Genomic DNA, 8932 nt, shown 5'->3' on the forward strand with positions numbered 1-8932 from the left:
CTATAAAACAGCTACTGCAGGAAGCATGATTAGTCTGTCCGAAATAGAAACCCAATCGTTAGTTTGAGTCAGCAGGCGTGTATTGGTACAGGAGCTGCGGTCTACAGCTGTAAGATGCTCCATTCCCAAGGTATGTCTTCGACGTCACATCCTTCTGGACGGGAGTAAGAGGTGTATGATGAGGGGAACACCAGGGTCTTGGTGCAGTTGAAATAGGGCTTAGAAAATAAGGTAGAAGGTGCAGGTTTTATGTTTGACTTTGGACAAGTTACCATTCCTCCTGTCTCGCCACCTTTATACGTACAGGTGGGTGTTGAGGAGCCAGTTTCCCTTTTCCCTTGTGGTGAGATTTCAGGGACAGCTGCACCACTAAAACACTGCGGTTGTGTTCCCAGCAGACTCCTCTCCTCGCGCCCAGACTTGCAGCGTATAGCACTGTCCAGGGAACGGCTGCCGTGTACCTTGCGCTTCCTGCCAAGGGGTCAGCTGGTTAGAGATCAGACTGCTTGGGGGAAAAACCCAAAGAAGATCACACTTACTTGGTATACCAGCACTTTTGTTAGCTCTTTTACCAGGAAGCCTTTGCAGGGGTGTCTTTCATCACTGCAGGGATGTGGCACACTGAGGGGTGGCACAGCGCTGCCTCGGGAAGACTCTGCTGTTGGGTCTGCCAAGGACCCGGCTGCTGCGCTCCTGTCTGTAGGAAACTGCCGGAGAAGCTGCACCTAACAGTGTTTGCCATAGCAGGAGAGGAGGGCTTGAAAGGTGTCTTCGTTCTCCCATCCGGTGGCACCATGCTGGGACAGGCTGTGCGTGTGTCCAGCCTGGGTGTTAGCTGAGGGGCGGGAGCTGGGTGGGTGGGTGGGGGGGCGTCTGGGGAGCTGTCTGCAGGCTCTCTGTCAGCGTTGTGCTCGCTCTGTAAAGCAGCTGCAGTTTCACTTTTTGACTTGATATGTTGTTTTGGAAGAAAAATAGGGTGTTGTGCTTTGGACAAATACTTTCTTTAAAGCTAAACAGATGAGAATACTATCTCAAAAACATGGTCTATTTTTTTTTCTAATTTTTTCCCCACAATCTGTGCCCTTTTCTTTTTTGCTCACCTGTGCTGGGCTATCGAATACAGAACTGGACTGCTGAGACCTGCCTGAAGAGTCTAACGACAAGCCATCAACAAAACCAGTTGTCTGCTTTTAATACCCCTCTCCCTAAGCGCAGTTTCAAGGAGCTAACACATACACTCGGCTTCCACGCCCTCAGAAAGGAGAGCCAAGAAGTGGATCTGCGTGTGTGTTTGGCCTTCTGAGCTTACCTTTATTGCATGCCAGGTTTTTTCTGTCTTCCTGAAATAGATTTTACTGTGCCTCAAGACTTCTGGAAAGCCGTTGGTGTGATTTTATGGCTGATGCTCGTTAAAACATTAATCTGAGCAGCCTTACTGGTGTACTTGAATGAAGGTTCTTGAACACTTACTGAACAGGGCTATTTTTTGAGGGCTAACCTAAATGCTGCTGTGCCTACATGTACCTGAAAGCGTAACTTCCCCCGTCCCTGCGGAGTGCAGGGCATTAACAGCGGCTCTGGAAGGGCTGCAGATCTTTTTTTTTTTTTTTTTAAAAAAAAAGGGAAGAAAGAAAGAAATGTGAAAGAAAAGCTGTTTTTTTCTTGGGCTGCAGTTTTTTTTTTTTTTTTTTAAAAAAAAAAATCCACCACTCCAATAAAAGCAAGTGCGAAGCTTTGACCAGCCTCTGGGGCAGAATGAAGTTTGTTGAATACTGCCTGGCAGACCCCTGGGTAACCCGTTTTGTTTTGTAATGGTGTCAGACCACCTTGCACCTCACAGCTGCAGGGTTTAAAGCAAACAAAATTAAAAAAAAAACAAACAAAATTCAGAGCTGTAGATAACTAAAAGAAGCCCCTCTCTGGGTAAAAAGCTGCCCTTTGTAACAATCCCAACAGCAGCCACCAGCCCTTCCTGCTCTCCTGGACGTAGCCCTCCTGTTTTCCTGTTTTCCTTGCCTTTGCTGTATTTGGCTTCCTGGCAGCGTGTCCTGCTGCTTCTCTCGCACTCACACCTTACTGATCTGTGTAAAAACTCTGCCTCGTCAGGCGCGGTGTCAGAGCGGGGGTTTCCCGATGATGCAGGCACCGCTGTCCAGAGCCACAGCCGGGGCAGCTCCAGCCTGTGCTGGTGGGGTGTGGACGCCAGGACAGTGCAGCAGGGAGGAGGTTTTAAGCCGTGCTCATAAAAGAGAGCTGTGATGCCATCTGCTGTTTGTAAATGGGGCGCAACTCCAGCACACCGAGAGGATCTGAGCTGTTGAAAATGGTTTAATGTTCTCAGGAGCTGAAAACTAAATACATGTATTGTGAGCGTGAGCCCTTCTGTTGTGCAGCCCGTCACTGATGACCCTTTTCTGCTTCTGGATAGGGATCAGAAATTCTCCCCAACAATCTAGAAACCCAGGCTTTCCACAAACCCTTACTCTGGTCCGTGAGATGCGGAGGAGTTTGCGGGTTTTGTGTTACTGAGTTACAAAAGCAAAGTATATTGTAGAACCCCCCCAAAAATCAGACCCTCTGGGACAGAAAGTGAGGTACTGAGATTGGTACCACATTGGCGGTTGAAACCTCCCGGTTGAACTGCTGCACTACATCTGAAAATGGCACTGAGCTCTGTGCTCTCAGGGAAGAGCCCAGGACAGCCTTGTTTTGAGCCATGTAGACGTCCAGCTCAGATTCAGTCTCAGGGGTTCACACTCCTCTTGTTTTCGTATCTGCTACAGGGCACTCCGCAGTCGAATTGCAGAAGTGCAGCTAGTTACTAATATCTTGCATTTCCCTGGTTTTCTGGAGGGGACAAATCCAAAAGTGAAGGCCACGGGGGAAATGTGGCTGAGTGGTACTAAGGATGAAGCTTTTCTTTTTGCCCCCGAATCATGGGGGCTGCAATAAATACTTCCCGTGATTCTGTAACAGCACTACGGTTCTGTGAAGCTTAAAAGAAGTTAGAAATGCTGCCTTAGACCAGCCCCATACCCGTTGGGTTCACTTCTGGTGGTTTCCAGATTTGTGGTTAAATAGAACCATTCAGCAGAAGGGAAGGGTTGGGTTGGGTTTTCACTGGAGGAAAAATACCTTGGCGTGCTTGTGCAGTTTCTTTCAGGAGCAGATTATGTGTAAAATATTTAGTTCAACATAAAGCCTTGATATAATTTCATCTGATTGTATCCTTAGATTCTTTGATTGTTCAGATGATCATCTACGCTGCCAGGTAAAGTAACGGGGACTTCTGTTCCAGGGTGGAGAATTTACAGAGGAGTAGGAGGAATGAGGAAAACAAAACCCAAACAATCTTGTGTGAAATTTTACTGGAGGAAAGGCCTAGACCTGCTGTGTTCCATCTGAGCTCTCCTGTCGCCCCTGGCGGAGGTAGAGGCTCGTACGGCTGGGGCTGTGGAGCGCTTTGGGACGTGACTTGCAGAGGGGTGGAATTATGGAGAGCGCATGGTAAGTTCCCAGCTTTCCCAGAAGCAGAGGCAGGCGGCCAGCATTGATGGGGCTTCAGGTGAGAGCAGCAGTAGGCAGGCTCTGCACTGGGCAGTCCGGAACGCTCCTGGGTGTGAAATGCTGTCGGTCCGTGTGCTCGGGGTGATTTCACATCCGTGTGGTGGGTGAAGTGCTCGCCCTGCCAGCAGGCAGCCCCTCTGAAGCGAGGTGTGCTCCGCAGAGGAACTCGGGGAGTTGATGCTATCTCTTCTAGTTGTCGGGGTGGCTTGATAATGCATCTCACGAGTAGCCTGGTAGTGGGTAGGTTTTGTTTAAGTGCTGATGTAGAAATAAGGTGCAGTTTCCCCAATGAATGAACCAATGAAGCTTACACAGGCTGCTGCTCAGTTCGTATCTAGAATCGTTAACATGGTTACGTGGGTGTACCCTGCCTGAAATCAGGGATGTGAGCACAGAGGGATACAGACTTTATTTTAGGGGTCATCTGCCTGGAGGAGTAGGGGTTAACGTTGAGTAAGCTAAGAGTAAAGAGCTGGATCTTGAGGGTAGGGAGGAACTGCTGTGGAGGGGGGATGTGGCTCACTGGAGATGGGACAATAGGGACTGGGAACTCAGCTGCCCCTTTGTCCCCGTTCTGGCTGCCATGGCTGCACGTGTGGCTACAACACAGCGTCTGTTCAGAAGTGTGTTGCATAAACGTGCTATTTTAAGTATGTAAAACAAGATGAAAAAGAACTGAAGAGGCTTTAATCCTGTACCTTGAGAAATCTGACATAGAAAGAACTTTCTGAAAGCATCAGGTTTCTAAAGAATTTAGAGACAGTGAAGTCATCCAAACAAGTGTGGGGGAAAAACACAGATTTTCGGTGGTTTCCAGTTCATCTTAAGAATTCCGGCTCAGAGACAGAACCAGATTTTCAGATGCATTTTGTACTTTTTTTGTGTAATGCTACTTCTGAGATTTCCTTGCGCTAGGATGTTTGGAAGTGTACTTCCCCTTCCCTCCTCTGGTATGCCTCTTGATTGACCTGTTGAAATTGTGATGGGAACGCACATCTTTATGGAAGTTAAAAACGCATGGAACTGCTCTTGCTGTCGAAGGAGGCCTTAGACTTGTGTAGCAGCTGGAGCAGTAAACAGGGCTTTCGGGTAACGCCCATGTACGACTGAGCCTGAATCAGGATCTCTGTCCGAGCTGGTCTACGGTATTTTTGTGCCCATACGTGGATGCCCTTTTCTAGTTTTTTAGAAAATGGGGTATCAAATCTTTAAGAGGCTTTGGAGCAGTGCTGGGGAGTTTTAATCATTTTATTGTCAACCTCAGATCTTAAGAGGATTCTCCAAAGTAGAGGAGCAGGGGTATTTTTTTCAGCAGGGTTGGAAAACAGAATGACAACATCGTTCTCACAGCTCTTCTTTCAGGTTCTGGTTTCTGATGCTCGTCTCGTGTCCCTACAATGTTTTCTGTATGTGACTTTCCATATGTTCGCAGTGTAAACTTTCAGGTTCTTGTTTTTATTTAAGCGTAGGGAACACTTAACTGTCAGGTCTGCAGCTGACAACGTAAGAAGCTGGTGTAAAATACAAAAGGTAGGAATTAGGTGGAGGAAGAGGTAAGTGTTCTTCTCAAGATGAATAAATGTGGCTGAGCAGTTCATGAGGACTGACAGTACCCGCAGAAAGACCGCTTGGTTCTTCATGAGCCTCTTGCTTTTGTTACAGGCACAGCGAGGGTCCTATTCAGTTTTCCCTCAAGCTTTTCATTTTTCAGGGAGAGACGTGTTACAAAGATCTCTCTGTTAGTCTTGTGGCCAGTCAGGCGTTTGCTAAGAACACGAGGGGAAGGCTTTTTCCCTGGGAGGTTTGTGAGCGCGTTCTAGCCATTGTGTGGGAAGCCATCTGCTGCGCGCTTCTCTGCTGACTCCTTTTAGCTCCGCTCGGCTGGGAAAAGCTGCTTAGGGTCGCTGGGCTTTTGTTAGCCGGTGTGAGCCTCGCTGCACCGGCGCTTCCCAGCGCGCTGGTTGTGTTTCCAGTGCGCTGCTGGCACTTCCAGTGGCGTTCCCAGCGTGCTGGTGCGGCTCCGCAGGCAGAAGCTGCCTCCCTTCGTGCCGGCGATTCCTGCCTTTGCCTTGACGTCCTTTCGGTCCCGTTGGCAAGCAGTAGGAAGCAAATGGCCGCACCGGCGGAGGGTTGCATTCTGGTCTTGGCAGCGGCGCCGTAGCAGCGCGGTTAGAGCTCGCACTGCGTCAGTCGTGCTCCACACCCCGCGCCGTCAGCTGACCGGCCTCCTGCAGCAGCAGTGCAGCAGCGGCAGACTGCAGACGCTGCTGGGGAAGCCCATGGTTCCCATCCCGGGCTGCAGCGCTCCCCGCTCGCAGCTGTCCTCGGGGTATGCATAACTGCTAACCGCAGCTGGAGGCAGATCGCTGGAGGAGCGATGGACAGTCAGCCGAGCAGCTGGAAGGATAAGGGTACTTGTTCTTTCACCTTTTTTTTTTTTTTTTTTAATTTAAAGCTGGCAATGCTGCGGGTTGTTTTTAGCAAACGGTGTTTGTAGCATGTGTTTGATCGTGAAATGTACCTGCAGATGCCAGATCTGTTTGTACGGGATGCAAAAGGGTGAAAGCTGTGGGTGAAAATGGGCAAATACGAGCAACGCAGAGAATAAATTATTTATGTAGGTGCAATAGCTTGGGTGACACTGCAGGTCTTTGTCGGTCCTACAGAGCATATTTTGTTTTCCTTGTTTTGGAATGCACGGCACAAATACCAGCATAGCCCGAATTCAGTGGATGTGCCTTGGAAACGTCGAGATTATTAGTAATTTAACAGCGCTAACCATTAACTCGGAAGAAGGTTCATGCAGCTTAATTTTATGAGGAGAAATCGCACGCAGACTACAGCAGGGAGGTGGTTTGTTTTTTTTTCTCTCTCCATGTTTGGAATCCACCTTTAATCACATTTGCTTTGGATTTTTCGTAGTTCTGTCGGATTTTAGGTAAAACTGCCTGCTTTTTCAGGATTTGCAGCCATAATATCAAATTGTTTTAGGCAAAGAAGTGGTTAACTTTAAATTAGTGTGGTTCTGACCTTTGTTCCCGTAACCACCAATGGGAGCTGGCCGGTGTAAATCTCTGTGGATCATTATATTAGTGCTCAGTGTGGAAGAGTTTAAGCCTTATTTGAATACATAATCTCAAACTTTATCAACAAGACAAGCTTTAAAAAATTTTAATTATCTCTGGATACTTAAATATCGTCTTAAAGGGCCCGTCATGCTTGGCATCGGTGAAGCTGCCCCCTTTTTCTAGAACTGTAGTTCAGAACCTGTGTTTTTTTCCACTGGGACGGCATTGCCGGCTGCCTAGGATCCATAAAATCCCTATCAGAATGTAGATGTGGAGCAGAAAAGCCCTGCAGGGGAAGAAGACTTTGCCCCTGCAAAACAAGCTTCTGAAAGTGCTCGTCTCTCATTAAAGGGCTGTAAAATATTAGGCAAAAATGTTCCGCAGCGTTTAGTGATCTGTTCTTGCTGTCTAACCAGATTAATTATTCCGCACGCCGTATGTCAGGCCTGACGGTCCTGGGGTCGGAGGAGAAAAAAAAGGCAGGAAGGAAGGGGTGAGGTCAGGTTTTTGTGACGATCGCAAGGCGAGTTGTCTTTGGATATCTGGGGCAAAATTTCAGGTTCTGTTCCCCAAGGCAGTACGAGGGGCTGGGCTGGTGGTGGTCCGTCCCTCGCCGCGGCTGGGCAGACCTTTCCGAGCCTAGAATGCGAGCCCTTGACTGTGCGCTTGGCGTCTCTGCGAAATGCAGACCTGACCGCGTGTCGGGTCAGCCACTGGCCAGAGCCACCGGCCCCCTCCTCCTCCCTGCAGGTCTGTCTGCTGCCGGCAGAACTGCTCCAAGCACCCTCTGCAATTCAGTGCTCCAGCCCGTTTGTGCACAGCGGCACCCCCGCGGGTGGAGGAAGCCGGTTAGTGCCCGCTTCCCCCTGCCAGGAAGCCCCCGCTGCCCCGGGGTTCAGGGACAGCTGAGCTGGTCGCGGAACGGCCTGGCAGGACCTGGAAGCAGAGCAGGGAGGTGGTTTTGTGGGGAAGCAGAAGGGGCTGGTTCCTCTCCTTTCACTGCTCTTCTCAGAAGCTGCTTGCTGTGGGTTCTGTGACGTTGGTTTATGACGAGAAGACGACACCTTGTTTCATGATCTTCCTTCCTTAGGTCAGAGAAAATAACGGGTAAAGTTCAGGGACTGATTGCACTATTTTCCTCTTGCCCCCAAATAAATACTTCTGCAAATATTGCAACACGCTGCTGCTTTCCGTGCTAAAAAATAACCTTACGCACACAAAGTACTGACCAAATCTCAGACCAAGGGCGGGCCAGAAGCGTGGTTCCTCGTTAGACTGCCCAGCTACAGCGCTGCTTGCTCATCAACACAGAGCTGAGCCTGGCTCTGGGACTCCTCGTGCTACGGCCGTGGCCGCTGAGGAGCCAGCACGGCGAGAGTGGTACTGCCCATGGGGTTGACTGATACCTGCGGGGTCAATCACCTCGAGAGCAGGATGAGGGTCAATCACCTCAAGAGCAGGATGAAACAGGTGCCCTGCGGATTGCATGACCCTTATTTTTAGCTCTTATAAAGACAGGCCCTGTGGAGTAACTGGTACTAAACCGTAACATATGTTTATGTAATTCTTAATTATTTCAATGAATTGTGAGGTTTGAATGGCTCGGTAATGCTGATGGGGGGTGACCACCACAGCTATACCCCCGGGCAATCCCAGGATCATTTATTTTATTAGCGTGCTGGAAATCTACCGGAGTTCTGGCTGAGACGAATTAAATGGTGGAAAGGGTTGTACAGGCTTGTGCAGCCCTTGGGGTTTTTAAATATTTATCCTGAGTAGCTGGAGCTTGGAATGGTTTTCCCAGTTCATACACGGTGCACAGGTATAGGAGTAAGCAGGACTGAAGGATACTGCTTGGCTCATGAGCAGTAATTGTTGGAGGTATCTGCATGGGAACCATCTGGTAGCACTGGGCTTCGTTTCCATTCCATCATGTCCTTGTGAAATTGGTACCACTTTTTCTCGCCGGGGTTGCGTGGCAGATGTGCCAAGTCTGACACGTTTTCGATGCAGACTTGTTTTCTGACCTTTGGGGTCCAGTGAGGCCAGCCCATCTGTCCCCCTGGACGTGCCACCGCTTTGTCACGTCAGTCCCCGGGACAGGGAAAGCTCTGTTGGTCGCAGTCAGCTCCACGTGCTGGGCTGCCTAACCTCCCAGTTCGACCAGCCTGGGATTGTTTTGCGGTTACTGACTTGCAGCAAGGCTCTCAGCGACCAAACCGGCTTCCAGCACGGCTGGTCCGGGTAAAAGGAGGCTTGAGTTCTGTGGTCCGGTCTGTAACTGCTCCTGCTTAGGA

This window comes from Buceros rhinoceros, unplaced genomic scaffold (genome assembly GCF_000710305.1).
Source record: "Buceros rhinoceros silvestris isolate BGI_N320 unplaced genomic scaffold, ASM71030v1 scaffold13375, whole genome shotgun sequence".
Classification (NCBI taxonomy): domain Eukaryota; kingdom Metazoa; phylum Chordata; class Aves; order Bucerotiformes; family Bucerotidae; genus Buceros; species Buceros rhinoceros.